Source organism: Hypanus sabinus, chromosome 17 (assembly GCF_030144855.1).
Source record: "Hypanus sabinus isolate sHypSab1 chromosome 17, sHypSab1.hap1, whole genome shotgun sequence".
Taxonomy (NCBI): domain Eukaryota; kingdom Metazoa; phylum Chordata; class Chondrichthyes; order Myliobatiformes; family Dasyatidae; genus Hypanus; species Hypanus sabinus.
The window spans coordinates 48,738,433-48,762,873 of NC_082722.1; the positions used below are offsets into that span (position 1 = coordinate 48,738,433).

At 46.4% G+C, this 24,441-nt stretch overlaps 1 pseudogene; it reads right to left on the bottom strand.

The window, feature by feature from the left end:
- Positions 1 to 17,379: 17,379 nt before the first annotated feature.
- On the bottom strand, positions 17,380 to 18,600 carry LOC132406900 (actin, cytoplasmic 2-like; annotated as a pseudogene).
- Between the last annotated feature and the right edge of the window lie 5,841 nt (positions 18,601 to 24,441).

Sequence of the window (24,441 nt, forward strand, 5' to 3'; positions counted from 1 at the left end):
CAATTTCTAAATGGACTTAAAATCCACGAACATTACCTCGCTACTCTTTTACGGTATTTGTTTTTTTGTTGCACTACTTATTTTAACTGACATATATATACTTATTCTAACACAGTGTTTTTCACTATATTTATTTATCATGTATTTCATTGTACTGCTGCTGTGAAGTTAACAAATTTCATGACATACGCTAGTGATATTAAAGCTGACTCTGTTTCTGATTCTGACTTGTTTAATCAGCAGCTGGTGAACCTGTAGAATTCACTGCCACAAATGGCTTTGTAGGGTATTTTTAAAGCAGAGGTTGCTAGATCCTTAATTAGACAGAGTTTCAGAGGTTACGAGAGAAAGCAGGAGAATGGGGTTGAGAGGGATAATAAATCAGCCATGATGGAATGTCAAAGCAGATTCAATGGGCTGAATGGCCTTGTTCTGCTCTTATGTCTTATGGTCTTGTAAACCCACCAACTATCAATTTGTAAGGACTCCATTCCACTTTCCCCGTGTCTCCATCTTCATCACATCTGCTTTGATGACACGACATGACACACATTTAAGATGTCTTCCTCTGTTTACAGTCCTCCAGATATATGACCTCTGATTAACCAATGCTCATGTTCTTCTCTTCAACCCTGTCACAGATACTTTGCTTTCTTCTCTGCTCAGACTTCTGCAACTTTATTACACTTGTCCTTTCATTTTACCGATTGTGATGAAGAGGGTCATTGATTTGAAATGTTAAATCTGCTTCCTCTTCACTGTTTGACCTGCTGAGTATTCTCAACCTTTTTGATTATTTCAGAGTGATTTTGTTAGTTACATGATTTTGGAGATCTGTTTGCAAATTCAGCTTGAACATAATTAATATTAAGAATGTGAATTGGAGTTCTATTCTACCCCTGGTCTATATCCCTGTTGGAACTTGCCTTGAGTTTCTTGAGAAATACTGGCAATACTCCAGATGAAAAGAACTCCATAGCCCTGTCAGGAAAGTATTTTTCTTCAATGGTGCAGCCATTTCAAACATCATAGCAGTACTCTATATAATAATAAAGTATTTGCTGTTTTAAATTAAAATACATTTGTTACTATCTGCAAAATACTTCAGTCCCTGAGGGCCCACCATTCCACGAAATCTCCCATTGTACCCACAGATGCCATGTGCTCTTTCTCCAAGGACAGCCAGGCACAGACATAACCCCGGAAGAGAAGCAGGCAGTCAGCTCGGGCAGAGCCCTTGACTGCTCAGGCCTTGATCCATAAAAGGAGAGTATGCCTGGGCACAGGAGATACCTTAAGCCACCCACACATACTTCTGTTCCACCTTTCTTGCAAAACCTGTAAAGCAATTAAACTGCTTGAAATTAATGTTAATAAAGTGCAATTAACAGTGTAATGCCCTGGTTCACATCTTTACTGTTATGCTGTAGGTATTTCATTTAGCAGCTCTTTAAGAGCTGTTTGTTCTGCTTTCAGCCTGTTTGGGTTATTGTTGAAGATAAGGGATAATGTGCAATGTGTGCCAAAAAATTAGCAGGAGGCTTTTCTTGGCGAGGGACAATAAGGTTGGTCTTGGGCTGCTGTTTGAGAGGAGATGAAGAAAGGAGACGCTGGGGAGAACCGGTCGTAACATATGATCCTGTGGGAGACCCGTTTGTTCGAGATGGATTGTGAGCGATGTTCGGAAGGTGGTGTGTGCTTTCACGTTGACCGAGGGCCCAGTGTGTGAGTGACAGAGAAGTTCAAGATGAGCTCCAACTTGTGCACATTTGACTGTTTAATTAGAATGGGCCCTTTATTGTTATTTTTTACTAACCAGTTAAGATTCATAAATATAATTCCTTTAATCGTTTGCAGTGCACTGTCTGTTATTTTGTGGCATTAATTTGTAACAGGGTAGGAAATGACCCAGCATCCACACAAACTGAGGTTTGGGGTGGGATCAAATGCATCCCATTCGCCGAAGTTTGGCGGGGCCCGAGGTTGTCTTCCCGAGACTTACGCAGCCAAGGAAACGGGGGGGGGGGGAGTTTCATAGTGGGGGTATCATCCAGAATCAATTTTGATGGGTTGTGTGTTTAAGTTTGTGTTAAACTGTTGTTTGGTAAAGTGATTATTATATATGGCTATGGATGCTGCTGGGGTAGAGCAGAGGTTTAATAAAATGACGTGCAAAATCTTTGTTTTAGTTCAGACTAACACTGACGTAATTTCAGTGGAACTGCCTGGTTCTATCGGGGCCCAGGAGAGGTGGGGCTGTGGGTTGTCCATACTTCCCGGGAGGAAGGGTGTGAATGCGAGCTGAATCGGAAGCTGAGTCTCCCGTAGCTGGGAGCGGAGACGGGTTGCTCTTGTTTCTGCGGAGCAAGTTGAAGGAGTGGTCTGATGTAGAAGGTCAAAAGAGTCCTCTAGCAAGGGCTGAGCATCCTGAGTTGGTAGCACCCTTACCTCCCTGCTGAATAAATGGCAAAATACCCAGCTTCAAAGTCCCAGCTATCGTATGTTCAGCCTGTTCTTGGCAACGAAGCCCACCCCTAAAGGGGAAGAGGAGGAGAATAACAATGGAGGTCCGTCCTCAGGGTACAGTCCTCAGTAGTGGTCCCCTTGGCTAAGGTGGCCACTGATAACCCACCCTGGGGAGTGGTGAAGGAGCTTGTGCCAGGGTTCAGGACTGAGATGTCCCGGTTGCTATCAGCAGGTGCAGCCCCTTCCCCCTGTACGATAGAGCTGATAGGGGGGGCGGACCCCTAAGGGGACGGACTATGCAGACGGATGCTAGTGGGGAGCGGCTGGTATTGTCTGTTATAACTGTGATGAAGAGGGACACTTCAGGCAGGAGGGAGAACCACTCTCGGAGAGTGAGTCCCTGGGTACCAAAGCTAACAGACCCAGTGAGGGAACATCAGACATCTCTGGGGGGGGGGGGGTGAACACGTTCCCAGGGTATTTATGCTAGAGCCATACTTGACACTGGCTCTCAGGTTACTCTGCTGTACCTTTTGTTTTACAACCGGTATTTGACACTGATGCACCATCAATAACTCTCTCTGAGACTTAAAGGTGAGATATCGGCTTTTATTGACTGGAAGAAAGAACAAGCAGTGGTTGACCACCATAGTACATCCTGGAGACTGAGAGGCCGGGCTCAGACCTCAATCACCTTTATACCGGGGTCTGTGGGAGGAGCCACAGGAGCAGTCAGCAGGGGGCGTGTCCAGACAGGTATATGTAGTTCACCACATTCACCCCCCCCCCCTTTGTTTTAAAAGAGAGTCCCCATGTGGCGAAGTTTCTTACAAGTATATTTACAGGTTAAGTCTATCAGGTGGTCGAATCTGTCGCTGCGATCTACGTAGCACCGGCTGTGATTGCACAGGTGCCGGTGGTGATTGCACCAGAGACGGAGGTTGTGCTGGTTCCGGCCTAACTGGAGGTGTCAGCCCACTAGGCGTCAGTGATCCCTCACGCGTGTGCGAGGCGCCTGGTATATACGCGTACGAAACGCCTGGTATATGAGTATCGTGGGGAGTCTGTGTGTAGGGCTCGGTGTGCGCGGTGTCACCTCGGGCACAGGGTTCATAGTTACCGGGGAGTATTCGGGGTAGTGGTCTGCTGCTCCTGCGGGCGCCAGGTCGCAGACAGAGACCGTGTCCTCCCACCCATCAGGTAAGACCACATAGGCATACTGGGGGTTCGCATGTAGAAGGTGAACCCTCTCAACCATCGGGGAGTATTTATTGCTCCTCACATGTTTCCAGAGCAGCACTGGCCCTGGGGATGTCAGCCAAGCTGGTAGGGTGGTCCCAGTGGCAGACTTCCTGGGAAAAGAGAATAGGCGCTTGTGAGGGGTGGCATTGGTGGACGTACATAACAGGGAGCAGATAGAGTGGAGTGCCTCAGGGAGGACCTCCTGCCATCGAGAGACCGGCAACCCTTTTGACTTAAGGGCTAAAAGTGTGGCCTTCCACACTGTGGCATTCTCCCTCTCCACCTGTCCATTTCCTTGGGGATTATAACTCGTGGTCCGAATAGTAGCAATGCCCCTAGCCAGTAGGTACTGGTGCAGCTCGTTACTCATAAAGGAGGACCCTCTATCACTGTGGATATAGCAGGGATATCCAAACAGAGTGAAGAGCTGGCACAGGGCTTTTATGACGGACGTGGCAGTGGTATCAGTGCAGGGGATGGCAAAGGGGAACCGCGAGTACTCATCGATAATATTGAGAAAGTAGACATTGCAGTTGGTGGAGGGAAGGGGGCCCTTAACGTAAACACTCAGTCACTCAAAAGGGCGGGTGGCCTTGACAAGTTGCGCCGTTTCAGGATGGTAGAAGTGCGGTTTGGCACTTTTGGCAGTCCCTGGTCATCGTCCTGATGTCCTCAAGGGAGTACAGCAGGTTCCGGGCTTTCACGAAATGGTAAAATCGGGTGACCCCCGGGTGGCAAAGATCTGCATGGAGGGCGTATGGCTGGTCGAGCTGTGCGCTGGTGCATGCTCCCCGGGATAGGGCATCAGGGGGCTCATTGAGCCTTCCAGGCCGGTACAGGATATCATAGTTGTAGGTGGAGAGTTCTATTCTCCACCACAAAATTTTATCATTTTTGATTTTGCCCCACTGTTGGTTGCTGAACATGAACGCAACTGAGCGCTGGTTGGTCAGCAAGGTGAACCTTTTGCCGGCGAGATTCTGCCTCCAGTGCCTAATAGCTTCCACTATGGCCTGGGCTTCTTTCTCCACCGCGGAGCGCCGAATTTCAGAGCCTTGAAGGGTACGAGAAAAGAATGCTACTGGCCTGCCTGCCTGATTGAGGGTAGCAGCAAGCGCGAAATCGGAGGCGTCACTCTCTACTTGGAAGGGAATGGTCTCGTCCATCGCATGCATCGTTGCTTTGGCAATGTCCCCTTTAATGCAGCTGAAGGCTGCGCAGGCCTCGGCAGAGAGGGGAAAAGTGGTAGACTTGACCAGGGGGCGGGCCTTGTCTGCGTAATGGGGGACCCATTGGGCGTAATAGGAAAAGAAGCCCAGGCACCATCTGAGGGCTTTGAGAGTGGTGGGAAGAGGGAGTTCTAACAGGTCGGGATATGGTCGGGATCAGGGCCAATGACCCCGTTTTCCACGACATACCCAAGGATAGCAAGTCAGGTGGTTCCGAACACACATTTGTCCCTATTATAAGTAAGGTTCAGGGCTTCGGCCACTTGGAAAGATCGTTGGAGGTTGGCGTTGTGATCCGGCCAGTTGTGACCACAGATGGTGATGTTATCCAGATAGGGAAACGTGGCCTTCAGTTGGTACTGGTCCACCATCCGATCCATTTCCCTCTGGAAGACAGAGACACCATTTGTGACATCAAATGGGACGCGCAGGAAGTGATAGAGCCTGCCGCCCGCCTCGAAGGCGGTGTAGGGGCGGTCCTCTGGGCGGATGGGGAGCTGGTGATAAGCGGATTTCAGATCTATTGTCGAGTACACCTTGTACTGAGCTATCTGGTTGACCATATCCGCGATGCGGGGTAGGGGGTAGGCGTCAAGCTGCGTGAACCTATTGATGGTTTGACTATAGTCCACGACCATCCTATTTTTTTGCCCGGTCTGAACGACGACCACCTGGGCCCTCCAAGGGCTTGTGCTTGGCTCAATGATCCCCTCCCTGAGCAGCCGCTGCACCTCTGACTGAATGAAGGCCTTGCCCCCGCGCTGTACCTCCTGCTTTTAGTTGCCACAGGTTTACAGTCGGGGGTTAGGTTGGCGAACAGCGGTGGGGGAGGGATCTTGAGGGTGGAGAGGCTGCAAGTTGTGACGGTAGCGCAGCTGTTGGCATGGTGCTGGGTGGGACGTGTGGGTCGGTGTGTGTGTGGTCAGTAGCGGGGTATGTGGTGAAGTTCCACCAAACTGAGGATTCCTGACAGTGAGTGGTGGGAGGGGCCCGTCATATGCCATAGTCACACTTTCGAGGTGGCTCTGGAAGTCCAGCCCCAATAGCACAGGTGTGCACAGTTGAGGCATGACCAGTAGCGCAAGGTCCTGATATTCTGTGCCCTGCACAACCAATGTCGCTACACAACCCACCCGGATGTCTATGGAATACGACTCAGAAGCCAAGGTGACCCTCTGACTTATCGGCTGTGTCACGAGTCCACAGTGTTGCACTGTGTCCGGGTCAATGAAACTCTCAGTGCTGCCTGTGTCAAACAGGCAGCTAGTCCTGTGCCCCTCTACCAGGATGTCCATCATTGACCTTGCAAGCTGGTGTGGGGCACTTTGGTCGAGGGTTACGGTGGCCAGAGTTGAACCGCCGTCTTGGTGCCCGGTAAACTCTGGTGGGTCAGGGGTGGGGCATGTTGACGCCGACAAAGATGGCCGCCCACATCCGGGCATGCAAGATGGCGGCCCCCATGTCTCACACGCAGCGCTGCCGACCCTGCTCGTGGTTTAGACTTACAGACTTTGGCGAAATGGTCCTTCTTCCCGCAGCTGGAGCAGGTTGCTTCTCGGGCCTGGCAGCGTTTTCGGGGGTGCTTTTCGAGTCCGCAGAAGTAACACTGCACGGGTTTGCGACTGGCAGCAGTTGTGGTCGGTTTCGAGGCGTTAGTGGACTTGCGACTGGCAGCGGCGTTGGCGAATTCGCTCGCGGGAACCGGCGGCAGCGGGGTCTGAAGTTTCCACGGAACCGGTGGGGAATCGCGCGTCTGGACAGCGTCAGCGTTGTGCAGAGCAGCCTCCAGTGTGTCGGCCATCTCGATCGCCGAGCGTAAGGTAAGATCAGCATTTTCCAGCAGCCGCTAGCGCACATATACTGACCTAATTCCTGTAACAAAGGTGTCTCGTACTAGCAGCTCTGCATGCTGTTCCGCCGTGAGCGTTTTGCAGTCACAAGTTCTGACGAGTGTCTGTAGGTCTCGGAGAAACTGGGCGCTCGATTCTCTAGGCCGCTGTCATCGCACAGTTAAGCGATGTCTTGTGTAGACGGGTGTTCACCGGCCGCAGGTACTGTCTTTTGAGGGCGTCCAGTGCCCCTTCGTAGGTCGGCAGGCATCTGATAAGTGAGTAAACTTTCAGGGTGACCCTTGAGAGGAGAATTCGGTGCATAACAGCGGGGTCAGTTGCATTAACCTCCTCCAAGTATGAGTGGAAGCATGCAAGCCAGAGTTCAAAGGCAAGAGCTGCTTCAGGGTCTTGAGGGTCCAAATCCAATCTTTCTGGACGTAAAACGGTTTCCATGTTTTAAAACTTCCAGTCAATAAAATTGATGCACCATCAATAACTCTCTCTGAGACGTAAAGGCGAGATATTGGTTTTTATTGACTGGAAGAAGGAACAAGCAGTGGTTGACCACCATCCTGGAGACAGAGGGCCGGGCTCAGACCTCAATCGCCTTTATACCGGGGTCTGTGGGAGGAGCCACAGGAGCAGTCAGCAGGGAGCGCGTCCAGACAGGTATATGTAGTTAGTTCACCACAGACGCATTTACCATTGATGCCACTCATGAACTAGAGATCTGGGGTCTTAGTATGGATGACTATCCGTACGATGGTTACTTGTCAATGAAGCTGGAGTTTTCGGAGGCAGATGTGGGAGTAGCTGAGGTCCTTGATACATTAGTGTTGGCTTGTCTGAACCTGGTCAAGAGGGACGAAGCTTCAGTTCTCGTGGGGACGAACCCTCCTATTGTGAGGAGGCTAGTGGGACCCTGCAAGGAGAATGATGGAGAGAGCTTTCTGAAAACATTGCCCATTCACCCTGTGTTCCGAGCTGCTTTTGGGGAAGCGCATGGCCGCCCTGAGCTGGATGATGAGCATAAACGAGGGACTGTGATTCACCCAGTCAAAACCAGTCCTGTTACTGCCTGGGGAAGTAGCAAGAGTGATGTGAAACCCTAAATTTCCAGGAATGCCTGAGGCCGAGGTCCTCTTGGTGGATGCTCCAGAAGACCACGAAGAGAAGTCCTGCTTACTGGTGAGGCCCAAACTGCAGAAGCCTTTGGTTCTACAGGTGAACAGGATGATAGTGAGTGTCAGAACACTTCGGAGTGAGAGGTCACCCTCAGGCAGGAAATGCCAATGGTGCAGCTCTTCCTGGTGACGGTAATGTCTAGTGTCCCTGTGAGACAAGCCGGGGAGAAACACTCTCCAAAAAGAGGAAAGGTGACTGCCAAATCATTCAGCTTTGGGGACTCCCTGTTACCTGGAGGTTGGAAGAAGAGATTGATAGAGAAAGTGATGAAGCTGGAAGATGTCTTTTCTACTGATGTGTTTGATGTGGGTTGTTCCAAGAACACTTACTTGCCATGCCACCCGGGTGACAGAGGGCAACTCGTTCGGAGGAAGGTCACGGTGACTGGCACCTGCAGAGGTGGAGCACGCTTGATAGCATCTGTGGAATTTGAAGGAAGCTGGGATCATCACTGAGTCCAGAAGCCCTTATGCGTCTCCAATAGTAGTGGCCAGGAAGTCGAATGGGAAGGTATGGATGTGTGTGGACTATCAGACTCTGAACGGGCATACAGTCCCCGACCAGTACACAGTCCCGAGAATCAAGGACGCGCTGGCCTGTCTGAATGGTGCGACGTGGTTCAGAATGCTGGACTTGAGGTGTGGGTATTACCAGACACCCAAAGTGAGGCTGATAAAGTGAAGACTTATCTGAAGTATGTGTCTGATATGAGAAGGGAGCTGAAAAACGCTTATGAATTAGCTGCCCAGCAGAATCAAGGAAATAAGAGGAGGTATGGCCAAGAAGGTAGGTTCTCCCAACTCATGCTGGGAGACTATGTCCTCCTAAAGAATTTGGGGCAACCTGGGAAGCATAAATTGGCTGACTGCTGGGCGGCTATGCCTGATGTAGTGGAGAGTCAGATGCCAAATGTACCGGTTTTCCAGGTGAAACCAGAGGATGGGAATGGGCCTGTCAAGATTCTCCATCGGAACCACCTTCTACCTTTGGGACAAAAGTTGCATGTTGACCCAGAGCCTGACCTGGTACTTACACCTAGTAAGAGGACTCTGCGGTGATGTGGAGAGACTGAAGGACCAGCAGCAGGAAAGATTCGAACAGCCCCCGCCCCAAATGGGATATGGATTCGGAGGATGAGGAATTGGGGGTGTGGTATATGTTGCCCTTTTCTAATTCCCCACCAAGTGAAGAAGAATTCCCAACCCTTCTCATATTGAGGCAGGTAAAATTGGGGAGACTATCTGTGGTCAGGCAAGTTGGCAGCTGGACCCTGAAGGGGGTCTGGGCTCTAATGTAACTGAGAATGAAGCTGAGCTCAGCCCAGTGGCAGAGGGACCTGAGTTGCTGAAAGGCACGAGTAATAGACAGGGAGAGGCCTCACCATATGGATCAGAAGTATCCCAAGGAATGTTTGAAACTGAAGATGTAGATGATGGACTGCTGTGTATTCTCCCGGCTTCCCCTGCTTGAAGTCCACAATCAATTCCTTCGTTAATTCCTTCGCTGAGTGCAAGGTTATTGTGACATCACCCAACTAGCAGATCTATCTCACTCCTGTATGCCTCTTCATTGCCATCTGAGATCCTGTCAGCAACAATGATTCCATCGGCAAATTTATAGATGGTGTTTGAGTTGTGCCTATACACACAGTCATGAGTGTAGAGAGGGTAGAGCAATAGGCTAAATGTGCATCCTTGAGATGTGCCTGTGTTGATTGTCAACAAGGAGGAAATGTGATTACTGATCTACACTGACTATGGTTTCCCAATAGGAAAGTTAGGAATCCAGTTGCAGAGAGGGATACAAAGACCCCGGTTTTGAGACTTGCTGATCAATATTGATGGAACGATAGTGTTGAAAATCAGACAAATCAATGAACAGCAGCCTGATGCAGGTGGTCCAAGGCTGAATGGAGAGCCAGGGAGAATGCTGTAGACCTCTTGTGGCAGTAGGCAAACTGCAGTGGATCCAGGTCCTTGCTCCAGGTAATTATAGGTGTGATCTCACCCATATGGGGCAGGGGGACTATTTGCCCAGACAAAGTATTTACAGATTGAAGAAGGGCCCTCTTTTTAACGTTGTCATGTCAGATAGAGCACAATTTTAGTAATGAACATGCAAGGACATTGCTAATATTAGGATACCCATAGTGGAACATGAGGAAATGGAAAATAGAAAATGCACCTATTTTGTCCAGAAACATTCCACTCTTTTCAGAGGGCATCTTTGATGTTTACATTAAACACACAGATAGTCAAATAATCAGCTCCTTAATATCGGTGGGTGCTGAAATGAATATCAACGTGGCAATAGAGGCACGTGCATGTACCGTTGTGTGAGTCATGGCAACTGCCACGATGAGAGCTGCTAATGCTGAGAGCAAGGTAGCTGCTGATGTTACAGTTTCAACTATTCCAGCTCACTGCACCTTGCCTTTATGAAGCACTGGCTGGCTTTAAGCAGTTCAGCAAGCAATGCCGCACTGGATATGCTCCAGCTACTGTATTGTTATAATGAACAGACGGCTTAGATTTGGGACGTTACATTCATCGGGTCAAACGGGCATGAACCAACTGTGCATCACAGGCCTTATTTTTGCTTTTGGAGTTGTGTAACCGAGACCTCTGATGGAGAGGTCAGCAGCTCACCTCTCTATTTTGTTTCAAGAATGGAAAGGATCTCTGACTCTTTAATATAAATAAGAGCGTAGGATAAATTAGTTTTGCTAATCCTATGATAATGCAATGAATTGTTCAATTTGTGTCTGAGGAGGTATTTAAGTTGCTACTTAATTTTGCAGAATGATTAACTTTTCACATATCAGTGTGTACAGTGATTAGGATTCCTACTGTTATATTTGGGGTCATTATGTCAACCTGCGTTGCGCTGTTCAAATAATGTGCCTAGAGAGAGCTGATATCCTTTAATTTGCAAGATCATTTTTAAATACCTTTAACAGGCTGCTTGGAGAAACTTTGCCCAAGCACATGATACATGATCACGTGGGGCTGCCGGTGAGAAAGCCTGCTCACAGTTAAAGGGGAAATGAATAGAAAATCAATGTCATTTGGCACATATGGGTAAACAGATCAGAAGCACAATTAACTAATCTGCTACTGTTATGATTGAGGTACTTCTCTTTTAAGCAGAAGGGCATTTTCCATTATTTTATGTTTCTAAAATGCCAGAATAACTGTGGCAAAACTACTAAATTAATTCACCTACATCTACGAGAAAATAAAAGATAATTTTAAGGTAAGCCTACGCAGATTGTGCCTACTATCATACAACACATGGTAGAAAGACAAATTTACCCAACTCAGACAGTCATGGAGCCTAACCAGCCAAAGACTTTTCAATAATTTAGCTGAATACCATGGGTGGGGCTGAATAAATATTGCTTACAATACCAGCCTGGAAGTCTTTGAACTACAGTAGCAATGACAAACCTACAGCTTTGCCATTTGTCATTGTTTCTGAATTTTTGACGTCAGAAACATTTTAAAAAAACTTAAAATATCGTAAACAATTAAAATATTTTAATGTTATCCCAGGATAATAAAAGAGGCAAGAAAGGAGATTTCTGGGGCCTTGGGGCTCTTTGTGTCCTCACATGCAACAGATGAGGTCCTGTAGACTTGAGAGCAGCAGATGTTATGCCCTTGTTCCAAAGGGAAATAGAGATAATCCATGAAGGGTCTCAGTCTTAAATGTCAACTATTTACTTCCCACCATAGATGTTGCCTGGCTTGCTGAGTTCCTCCAGCACTTTGTGTGTGTTCAATATACAGTGGGGGTCTCCAGGGTCCACACTGAAGGTGGCCATATAAGTAGATAAGGTGATAAAGAAGACATATAGCATGCTTGCTTTCATTAGTCAATGACTGGGCATAGGACTCAAAAAATCATGTTGTAGTTATATAAAACTTTGATTAGGCTACTCATGGAGTATTACTTACAGTTCTGGTCACCCCATTACAGGAAGGCTCTGGAGGCTTTGCAAAGCTTGCAGAAGACGTTTACCAGGATGTTGCCTGGATTAGAAGGTATGAACTATCAGAAGAGGACACACTTTGGTTGCTATGTCTGGAGTGTCAGGCTAAGGGGGAGACTTGGTACGTGCCTAAATGATTATGATAGCATCAACTGGACAAACAGAATCATTTTCCAGGGTGAAAATGTCAAGTACTGGTGGACATGCATTTAAGGCGAGGGGAGGAAGTTTAAAGGAGATGAGCATGGTGACATTTTTACACACAGAGAGTGGTAGGTGCCTGAACCAGGCTGCCCAGGGGAGTGGTGGAAGCAGATACAATAGTGGTGTTTAAGAGGCTGTTAGATCTACACATGAATCTGCAAGGAATGGTGGAATATGGATCATGTACAGGTAGAAGGGAGTTTAGTTTGGCATTATGTTTGGCACAGACATTCCTGTGCTGTACTATCTTGCCTTTTCCATATGGAAACCTCATTCAAATAACAGATTTAGTGTTGTAATCCCTAATCCATTTCCAGCATTAATACTGGCAAATATCAACAAGTTTGCATTGATGGAGAGCACAGAGTCCAGTGGCAGAGGTCTATAGCAAACTACCTGTTGAACAGTAAATATGGGATTCCACATCCTGAACTGGTCTCATCTCATCCGCTCACTGCACTCAATGTCTTTAATAGAACATAGAACAGTACAGCATGGGAACAAGGCATTTGGCCCACAATGTTGTACTGAACTAAGTAAATTTTTAATCAAATGCCCAACTAAACTAATCGTTTCTGTCTACACAGTCCACATTCATGCATATTCATGAACCTATCTTCGAAGGTCTTGAATGCCTTTATAGTACTTGCTTTCACTACCAACCCAAGGAACACATTCCAGACACCCACTACTTTCTGTGTCAAAAATGAACCTTGTTCCACACACCTCCTTTGAAAATTCCCCCCTCACATTAAATGCATGTCCCTTGTTACTAGATATTCCAGTCACGGGGAAAAGATGCTAGCTGTCTACTTTATCTATGCCTCCTCATAATCTTATATACCTCTATCAGATCTGCCCTCAGCCTCAGCTACTCCTGAGAAAACAACCCAAGTTTGGCCAACCTCTCCTTATAGCAAGCACTCTCTAATCCAGGCAACATTCTGGCAAAAGTCTTCTGTTTGAGCCAACGACCTGCCTCTTAATGTGAACAAAAGAGATGGTTGTTGACTTCAGGAGGGCACGGAGCGACCACTCCCCACTGAACATCGACGTCTCCTCGGTAGAGATCGTAAAGAGCACCAAATTTCTTGGTGTTCACCTGATGGAGAATCTCACCTGATCCCTTAACACCAGCTCCACAGCAAAGAAAGCCCAGCAGCATCTCTACTTTCTGCTAAGGCTGGGGAAAGTCCATCTCCCACCCCTCCCCCCAACCTCATCACATTCTACAGGGGTTGTATTGAGAGCATCCTGAGCAGCTGCATCACTGCCTGGTTCGGAAATTGCACCATCTCGGATCACAAGACCCTGCAGCGGATAGTGAGGTCAGCTGAGAAGATCATCGGGGTCTCTCTTCCCGCCATCATGGACATTTACACTACACGCTACATCCGCAAAGGAAACAGCATTATGAAGGACCCCATGCACCCCTCATACAATCTCTTCTCCCTCCTGCCATCTGGGAAAAGGCTCTGAAGAATTCAGGCTCTCGCGACCAGACTATGTAACAGTTTCTTCCCCCAAGCTATCAGACTCCTCAATACCCGAAGCCTGGACTGATACCTTGTCCTATTGTTCTGTTTATTATAAAGTGCACTGTTTTTTGTGCACTTTATGCAGTCCTGTGTAGGTCTGTAGTCTAGTGTAGCTTTCTCTGTGTTGTTTTTTTTACGTAGTTCAGTCTAGTTTTTGTACTGTGTCATGTAACACCATGGTCCTGAAAAACGTTGTCTCATTTTTACTATGTACCATACCAGCAGTTATGGTCGAAATGACAATAAAAGTGACTTGACTTGACTTGATTTGTACCCTCTCCAAAGCCACCATATCTTTTCTATAAGGGGTAGTCAGAAGTGAATGAAATACTCCAGAAACAGGACAAACTAGGGTTTTCTAAAGCTGCAAAATAACTTTGCGTCTCTTGAACTCAGTTCCTCCAGAGATCAAGGCAAGCATACGATATGCCTTCTTTACCACCCTATCAACCTGTGTTGCCACTTGCAAGAAGCTATGAACTTGGACCCTGGGATCCCTTTGGACATCAACACTGTTAAGGGTTTTACCATTAACAGTACAATGTCCTTTTACATTTCATCTCACAAAGTGCAACTCTTCATACTTGGTCAGCTTAAGCTCCAGCTGGTATTTCACCGCATATATCTGCAACTGATCCTAATCCTGCTGTATCCTTTGCCAGTCATCGCCATTCTTCGTATCATCTACAGACTTACTGACCTGCCCATCTACATTTCCATCCAGGTCACTTATATATAACATACACCACAAAATTCCCATTATGGATTACTGCAGAACACCACTTATCCTATCAACTACTACCTCTATATTTTTCGTCAATGAATTACAAGAACCAGTTTGGCTCCAGTCAGTTCAGAGAAGCAGCCCAAGCACCACACTGACTGAGCTTCCATAATTTTGAATCACAATGGTAATATTCAACAGGCTACTGTATTGCTCAAAATTTCTTGAGATGGTTCAATTGTAACTACCCACCTCACGAGCATCTGCACTACAGTATGTCTTAGAAAGCCTAGTGCACCCTAAAAGGTGAACTCTACTGCTGTGGGACAAAGACTGCTTGGGTAATCTCACAACATAAGCATTCAGTCAGAGTGAGGCCTCAGCTGTAAACAGCTAGAGTTCAAAAAAGTGTGTATAGTAATCATCTCCTAAAGCCAGTTTTAGGAAGATTAGTTGTGGCCTAATTAACAGGCTGGTTTAAAAGGAAAGGTCAACAAAAGCTGACATGAAGGATGCGGGTTTGCATTATGACAATTGTGTGGGTACCTGCTAAGCAGGGTGGGGAGGGAGGAGGTCTGAGCAAGAGATCAGAATTATTGAAGCTAGTCAATTGTTTAAAGTGTACCTAAGGTGTAGTGGTATTTCACTTATCTGCAACATCTTGTTCAGCAGACTAGGAGTAAGACTTAATTATGTGGATTGTGCTCAAAGACAGAAACATGGTTGAAGTTCTCCTACAATGCTCCAAAAAATATCTTGCACATGGAATGACATCATATCACATAGACAGGACACAAAGTGTGGTCAGTGGCCCTTCCTCATGGGCTAAATCAGAAATAAGCACAAATAATATTTACTCCAGTTTAAACTGATTATCATTTGTAGAGTGCTGAAGAAAGAAGCATTAAGCTGTCTAATTCCTAGTCAATATTGCTTTCATTACACTTCTGTATTCCAACTGGTCGCATGTGCCTTGTATACGTTATTCTTCGTCTAATTTATAAAACCTCCCTAATTGAACAAAGTTGATAATCTCCAAGGAGCAATTATTCGGTGTGACATGAATGAATGCCTGTGGCTAACTACTTTTCATAGTTTAAAAGTTCTTGTACCTTAAGAGTTTAAAGGTATAATTAAGCCCTACACTTTTTCTGGATGGTGAGCATTACCTAAATTAAGCTGAATTTAACTGTAAGAAACTTTATTTTAATGTTCTTCTATTCATGTTCCCATTATAAAATTCATAGTATCACTTCTTCAGTGAAACATTCCTGTCAAACATTTGCATGGTTGGTTAGCAACATCTTCTCCAAGCCAGACTTTTGAAACATACTGTGAATGCAGCTTTATTTGCCTGTAAAAAGTTACGTATTGATGTTCCTTGTTCTGGGAAAGGGGATTAATTGGCAGGCCAGACAAAGAAAATGAAGTAGAATTTTCACAGCATGAACATATTTTAGAAAATATGCCCATAATTTCAGATAACTAAGATGAACATTTGGAAAATCAAGGCTAGGGCTGTAAACTTAACACCAGCTTAAAAATTTCTTCCCCCACCTATCCCTGTCACCTCCCTCCTAGGGTGATTAATGTGATTAATCATTCAAGGTGTCCTGCCAGCCCCCTTTATCTATTAGCTCAATCACTGCACTGCCCTGTCCTGTAAGCACTTTAAACCACTTTTTATAATGTTGTTTACATTGTAAATACATGCTGGTATGTATGTATTTATGCACACAATTTACTCCATATCCATACTTTAACCTCTAACTTATTTTATATAATTCTTTATGCTTTATAATTGTTGAGTGTTGTTGTTTTTGTTGCATGTCACGCCAACACAACACAGCAAGTTCCTAATACAGGTGTAAATGTAATGGTAAATAAAGATGATGCTCCTTGATCCTTGATTTCTTGTCACATATTCCAACCAGTTTCAGGGTGTGCTACAAATATGTTCCTTCTATTTTTGAATCTTTTATGCTGTAAATCATAGTTCAACATTTTAAAGAGCGGGTGTCATTTGTCTAAAACACAAAGCCCTCATATATCTAGTGTGGTTCAAAATGCTAAGATGTTCTTCAAAAACCATTTGTTTTTAGGTATAGTCAGTGCATTATGTATTACAATTGAAATAAGCTGAGATTCAAAAAAGGTAAGGAGCACTATTTCAAAAGACAATAACAGTGCCTCTTTTAACATTTATTAAATAAATAAGTAGAAGTAAAAGATTAGATTCATTTTTCTATTTTCCATTTAAACGTGCACTTTATTGTATTAGTCAGTGTAGGTCCCACAATCTGACATGAAGTTTTAAATGGTTTGTTCTGTGCCCAGGGATGTAAACCTCACTTGTGTTGTATAAAGGTAAAGCTTTTGCACACCAAAATCAAAGAGGACTGAAAATTTAAGGTGGAAGAGTACAAAATGGAACATTTTCTCGGTTGCATAATTTACATATAAGCAATACTACACACAAGGTTAAGTATTTGCTCCCACTTTTGGGCAGCTTTCACAGAGACTTTATAACCTTAAGACAATGCAATCAATATTTGGAATGCCTAATGTACAATTCAGTCCTTGAAACTCATCACAGAACTTCTGGGATGCTTGTTGTCAAAAATACCACCAACATTTTCACTGTGCAAACACGAGGAAATCTGCAGATGCTGGAAATTCAAACAACACACACAAAATGCTGGTGGAACACAGCAGGCCAGGCAGCATCTATAAGGAGAAGCGCTGTCGACGTTTCGGGCTGAGACCCTTCGTCTGGACTAACCGAAAGGAAAGATAGTAAGAGATTTGAAAGTAGTGGCTCTTACTATCTTTCCTTTCAGTTAGTCCTGACGAAGGGTCTCGGCCCGGAACGTCGACAGTGCTTCTCCCTATAGATGCTGCCTGGCCTGCTGTGTTCCACCAGCATTTTGTGTGTGTTGTTAACACTTTCACTGTTCCAGTTTTTATTCCTAAGACAAGCACTAAAGCCATGCCAATTCATCTCTCACAATCATTTATGACAGTTACAATCCATTTAAAAGCATTTACGGTGGACAATGGAAGGTCCAGACTCTTCATAATCTTGTTTGCTAATCCACATATGCTGAAAGGTAGACAGGGAAGCCAAGATAGAACCTCCAATCCAGACTGAGTATTTGCGCTCAGGTGGGGCAATGATCTTGATTTTCATGGTGCTTGGGGCTAGAGCAGTGATTTCCTTCTGCATTCTGTCTGCAATGCCAGGGTACATGGTGGTACCACCAGACAGGACAGTATTGGCATACAGGTCCTTCCTGATATCTATATCGCATTTCATGATGGAGTTAGAAGTGGTCTCATGAATACCACGGGATTCCATACCCAAGAAAAATGGTTGAAAGAGTGCCTCAGGGCATCTGAATCACTCATTGCCAATGGTGATCACCTGACCATCAGGCAACTCATAGCTCTCTCTAGAGAAGATGATGAAGTAGCAGTGGCCATCTCTTGTTTAAAGTCCAGTGCAACATAGCAGAGTTTCTCCTTGATGTCACGGACAATTTCCCTCTCAGCTGTAGTGGTGAAGGAGTAGCCTCTTTCTGTCAGAGTCTTCATGAGGTAGTCTGTCAAATCACGATCAGCCAAATCCAGACACAAAATAGCGTGGGGCAGGGCGTAACCTTCATAGATGGGCACTGTGTGGGTTACACCATCACCAGGGACCATCACGATACCAGTGGTTCTACCAGAGGCATACAGAGACAGCACAGCCTGGATGGCAACATACATTGCAGGGGTATTGAAGGTCTCAAACATGATCTGTGTCATCTTCTCTCTGTTGGCTTTGGGATTCAGGGGAGCTTCTGCAAGCAGGACTGGGTGTTCTTCAGGTGCAGCTCTCAATCCATTGTAGAAAGTATGATGCCAAATCTTCTCCATGTCATCCCAATTGGTTACAATGCCATGTTCAAAGTCAGGATTCCTCTTTTGCTCTGGACTTCATCACCAACACAGCTATCATCTGTCCCATTCCAACCATCACACCCTGATGTCTTGGGCAACCAACAATGGAAGGAAAGACAGCACGTGGGGCATCATCTCCAGCAAAACCAGCCTCGCACATACCAGAGCCATTATCAATGACCAGTGCTGCAACTTCATCATCCATGGCTGTTTATTACTGTTGGTCTCCCTTCACAGGTGCAAGCCTGGCATGGCAATCAGCTGGTGAGTTCAAACAAGCCTCAGAGTGCCTAGATTCATTTTTCATTGATGACGTTAATCATTTCCAAAGCCTAAGAAGTAGAAACATAGAAAACCTACAGCACAATACAGGCCCTACGGCCCACAAAGCTGTGCCGAACATGTCCTTACCTTAGAACTACCTAGTCTTACCCATAGCCCTCTATTTTTCTAAGCTCCACGTAGTCATCCGGGAGTCTCTTAAAAGACCGTATAGTTTCTGCCTCCACTGCCACCACCAATGGCCCATTCCACGCACTCTCCACTCTCTGCATAAAAAAACTTACCTCTTCTGTAACTACTTCCAAGCACCTTAAAAATGCGCCCTCTCATGCTAGCTGTTTCAGCCCTTGGAAAAAGCCTGAGACTATCCACATGATCAATGCCTCTCATTATCTTGTACACCTCTATCAGGTCACCTCTCATCCTCCGCCAAGTTCACTCAACCTACTCTCATAAGGCATGCTCCCCAATCCAGGCAACATCCTTGTAAATCTCCTCTGCACCCTTTCTATGGTTTCCACATCCTTCCCGTAGTGACCAGAATTGAGCACAGTACTCCAAGTGGGGTCTGACCAGAGTCCAATATAGCCACAACATTACCTCTCGGCTCTTAAACTCAATCCCACAATTGATGAAGGCCAATGCACCGTAAGCCTTCTTAATCACAGAGTCAACCTGCATAGCAGCTTTGAGTGTCATATGGACTCGGACCCCAAGATCCCTCTGATCCTCCACACTGCCAAGAGTCTTGCCATTAGTGCTATATTCTGCCATCATATTTGACCTACCAAAATGAACCACCTCATACTTATCTGGGTTGAACTCCATCTGCCACTTCTCAGCCAGTTCTCAGCCTATCAATGTCCCGTTGTAACATCTGACAGCCCTCCACACTATCCACACCACCACCAACATGTATGTCATCAGCAAATTTACTAACACATTCCTCCACTTCCTCATCCAGGTCATTTATAAAAATCACAAAGGGCAGGGGGTCCCAGAACAGATCCCTGAGGCACACCACTGGTCACCGGCCTCCATGCAGAATATGACCCGTCTACAACCACTCTTTGCCTTCTGTGGGCAAACCAGATCTGGATCCACAAAGCAATGTCCCCTTGGATCCCATGCCTCCTTACTTTCTCAATAAGCCTTGCATGAGGTACCTTATCAAATGCCTTGCTAAAATCCATATACACTCCATCTTTATCAATGTGTTTAGTCACATCCTCAAAAAATTCAAACAGGCTCGTATGGCAAGACTTGCCTTTGACAAAGCCATGCTGACTGTTCCTAATCATATTATGCCTCTCCAAATGTTTATAAATCCTGCCGCTCAGGATCTTCTCCGTCAACTTACCAACCACTAAAGTAAGACTCACTGGTCTATAATTTCCTGGGCTATCTCTACTCCCTTTCTTGAAGAAGGGAACAATATCTGCAACCCTCCAATCCTCTGGAACCTCTCCTGTCCTCATTGATGATGCCACGATCATCGCCAGAGGTTCAGCAATCTCCTCCCTCGCTTCACACAGAAGCCTGGGGTACATCTCATCCAGTCCGGGTGACTTATCCAATTTGATGCTTTCCAAAAGCTCCAGCACATCCTCTTCCTTAATATCTACGTGCTCAAGCTTTTCAGTCCGCTACAAGTCAACCCTACAATCACCAAGATCCTTTTCCGTAGTGAATGCTGAAGCAAAGTATTCATTAAGTACCTCTGCTACCTTCTCCGGTTCCATACACACTTTTCCACTGTCACACTTGATTGGTCCTATTCTCTCACGGCTTATCCTCTTGCTCTTCACATACTTGTAGAATGCTTTGGTGTTTTCTTTAATCCTGGTCACCAAGGCCTTCTCATGGCCCCTTCTGTCATCTTTAATAACTACTTCCACTCAAGTCAAGTGCAGTGCAGAAACTTTAGGGATTGTAACATCCAGTCCTATTAATCAAACTGAATATCTGGAGTAAAGCAGTGACCGCTGAGAAAGGGCAGCTGACAACCAGGGAAAGACCTGGTGACGGCCCGGAGAGACTGCAGACAGGAGAGGACAGACCCCATCGGGCTGGCATGGGCTAGCTACTCGTGCCAGCAGGATCCATTGCTAGACAGCATATTAGATCCACCTATTTATTACTATGAAAACTTGAAGACGAAGAATACCCCTTGAGTCTGCGAGAGCAAGATGACTCACTGACAGACTACGCGGTAACAGAGCGTAAATGACAAAACAGACAACTGGCTCGGCATTTGACAGAGAAGCAGCGCCGGCAGGACACAAACTGCAATGCTACATCTGTGGCTGGACAAAGATAACATCAGAGAAGGGGCTTAAGATCCACCAGGGCAGGAAAAAGTGCCTGAGGGAGCTCAGCGAGGGGTCTTGCATTGACCAATACCTTCTAAGAGGTAGATCAAATCAGTCGAGTGAAGCCCAGTGGCAGTCCACAGGGTATCAGCGCCCCAGGCGAAGCTCGACCAAGCACAGATCCACCATCGGACACGAGTCCAGAGCCCAACCAGCCACGGCCAGCAGCAGAAAGGAAGCCCCAAATCTTGTGGCCTATATCTTGCCAGAAGAATGAGTGGGAGATCATCAACACAGACCTAGTCCATCTTCTAGAAGGACTGAAAGGAAGTGTGGAAAGAAAACTGGAGAAGTTGGGAGACACCAAATACAGCTATGGGGTAGAGAGATTTGGAGTGAAAAAACAGAGGACACAGAGGGAACCTTCAGTCCAGCCTAAGTCTAGGAGACAGCAGGAAATCAAAAGACTGTTGATGGAAAGGAGACAGCTGAGGAAACAGTGGAGGAAGTTCACAGAAGGGGAAAGGAAAGGACTTGAAGTATTACAAGCAGAAATAAAGCAGCGTTTGACAAAGCTGCGAAGAGCAGAATGCTTGAGAAAACAACATAAGAGGAAAGGATGGGCAAGGGCAAGCTTTTACAGAGACACAAGTTCGTCAAAAGCCTCTTTGGCAAGGAGAAGAGTGGGGCCCTTTGAGTACCTGTGAGGGAACTGGAGGAAGATCCACTCTGATAACCAGAGGCATGAGCCAGTCACCATTCCGAATAACATGCCACCAATCTACCCACCTGAGCACCAGATGGACGTAAGGCCCCCTACATGGTGGGAGGTGGAAAGTAAAGTTAAATGAGCAAGATCAATTGCCAATCAGCTCCAGGGCCCAATGGCGTCCCATACAGGCTCTATAAGAACACACGCGGCGTCCTGAAATACCTCTGGAATCTAATGAAGGTGGCATGGGAGTAAGGAATCATACGTAAGGCATGGCGAAGGGTGGGAGGGATATTAATTCCCAAAGAGAAGAATTCCTCAGCAATCAGTCAGTTGCGTCAGATCAGTCTCCTGAATGTGGAAGGAAAGATCTTATTTGGTGTCGTGTCTCAAAGACTCAGTCTTTTTGCAGAGTAACAACTTCGTCAACACATCAGTGCAGAAAGCAAGAATACATGGTTTCCCAGGATGTCTGGAAATGTCATCAGGCACAGACACAAACTGCCAAGAAAGAAAGAAAGACCTGCATGTGGTCTTCCTGGATCTTGCCAACACCTTTGAGTCAGTGCCTCATGAGACTCTGTGAGCAGCTTTCAACTTTTTCCAGGTTCCCGAGAGCATCACAAGGCTGGTCAAAGTCTACTTCCAGGATCTGCAGTTTTGCATCACAACACAAGATAACACCATCACATGGCAGCACCTTGAGATAGGCATAATGGCGGGCAGTACCATCTCTCCTCTGGCGTTTATCATGGCAATGGAGCTCATTATCTGAGCATCACAATGGGTGGTCGGAGGGAAAAGCGTGAAGAATGGGCTGTGTCTTCCCCCAATCAGGGCATATATGGATGACATGGCCACAATAACAACAAAAGCATGCACCAATCGCCTGCTGGATAAACTTCAGGGAAACATCAAATAGGCACGAATGGAGATCAAACCCAGTAAGTCTCACAGTATCTCAATTGTCAAAGTTCAGCTCACTGACATAAGGTTTCGAATCAATGCTGAACCAATACCAACTGTCCTGGAGAAGCCCATCAAAAGCCTCGGACGTTGGTACAACGCAGACCTCAGAGACACTGAGCAGGTGGAACAACTAAGGCAAGGTACAATCAGTGGCCTCAAGCTAATCAACAACACGACTCTCCCAGGTTGGTTGAAGCTTTGGTGCTTTCAGTTTGGACTGCTGCCCTGACTTATGCAGCCAATTACCATCTAAAAGGTCACTATGTCTCATACAAATCGGCCAGAGAGGCTGGTGAATTCACATGTGAGGAAGCGGCTTGGGCTACCGAGATGCCTTAGCAGCATAGAAATTTACGGGAATGGAGCCCTTTCTCCGCTAATTTCCAGCCTGGGGGGAGGAATACAAATGTGCCAAAGCAAGACTGGAAATGATAATCAAAAAATCTCTGGACCCAATTGTAAGAGGCGTTGCTCCTGCTCTAGCAACAGGGAAGAAATGGATCCCAGCCGCAACAGTACTGGATGCAGAAGCCGCCCTCCGACAACGGGACATAGTGGGCTATGTCCAACAGGGCAGAGGAGGCTTTGGCCTTGGAGTAACGAAACCTACCTGGTGGTGGAGGAGGTGCGCCACCAAGAAGAAGCAGCCAGATATGCCAAGGCAATATCCCAAGCCAAGCAAGGCTGCTGAATGATGCGGGAGGGTGTTGAGAGGAGGAAAATCACATGGAGTGAGCTGTGAAGCATGGAGTCAAATAGATTGATGCCCTGCCCTCTCCTACAACCTAAATCTTTGGCTGGGAGAGGATCCAGCGTGTTCTCTGTGCGCAGTTCCAGCATCCCTCAAGCACATCTTGGTTAGTTGTAAGACCAGCCTAATACAAGGCAGATACACCTGGTGACACAACCAAGTGCTGAAGTGTTTGGCAGCTGAACTTGAGTGTAAGAGAGTAACCACCAATGCCAGGCCTCTCAATGCCTAGACAACGGTCCCACAAATACCATCCTTCATCTGGGAAGGAGAGAAACTGGGGGCTAACCCCTTGCCTCACGACTGGGAAACGCGTGTCGATTTAGGCCAGAAACTTAACTTTCATCTGAAATTGCAATGACCAACCTGCGGCCTGACCTGGTTCTTTGGTCCATCTCCTGCCTTTATTATTGAGCTGACGGTCCCCTGGGAGGATGCTGTGGATGAGGCTTACGAAAGGAAAGGCTGCGATATGCCAACCTTGCAGTTGAAGCAGAGGAGCAAGGCTGGAACGTAAAAGTGCGCCCAGTTGAGGTGGGGTGCAGGGGTTTTGTAGCCAGTTCCACTGTAAGGCTGCTGAGGGAAGTAGGAATCAAAGGGCAGGCCCATAGGAAGGCAATCAAAGCACTTGCTAATGCCGTCGAGATGAGCAGTCACTGGCTGTGGCTGAAAAGAAGGGATGCTGTCTGGGCTGCCAAGTGACCATCTGGAGACTAACCATGTGACACACACCCAGGTCTGGTCAGCCTGTGGTGCCTGCCTCGGCTGAGGATGTCTTGTGATAAAAGGCCGAAACACCCAGTGATGTCGAGGTACACAACTGAAGATCTGTTGTGATGGTAGTAACATCATCTCGTGGTCATCTTTAATAACTACTTCCATTCAAGTCAAGTGCAGTGCAGAAACTTTAGGGATTGTAACATCCAGTCCTATTAATCAAACTCTGCCATCTCCTCCGGTTCCATATACACTTTTCCACTGTCACACTTGATTGGTCCTATTCTCTCACATCTTATCTCCTTGCTCTTCACATACTTGTAGTATGCTTTGGTGTTTTCC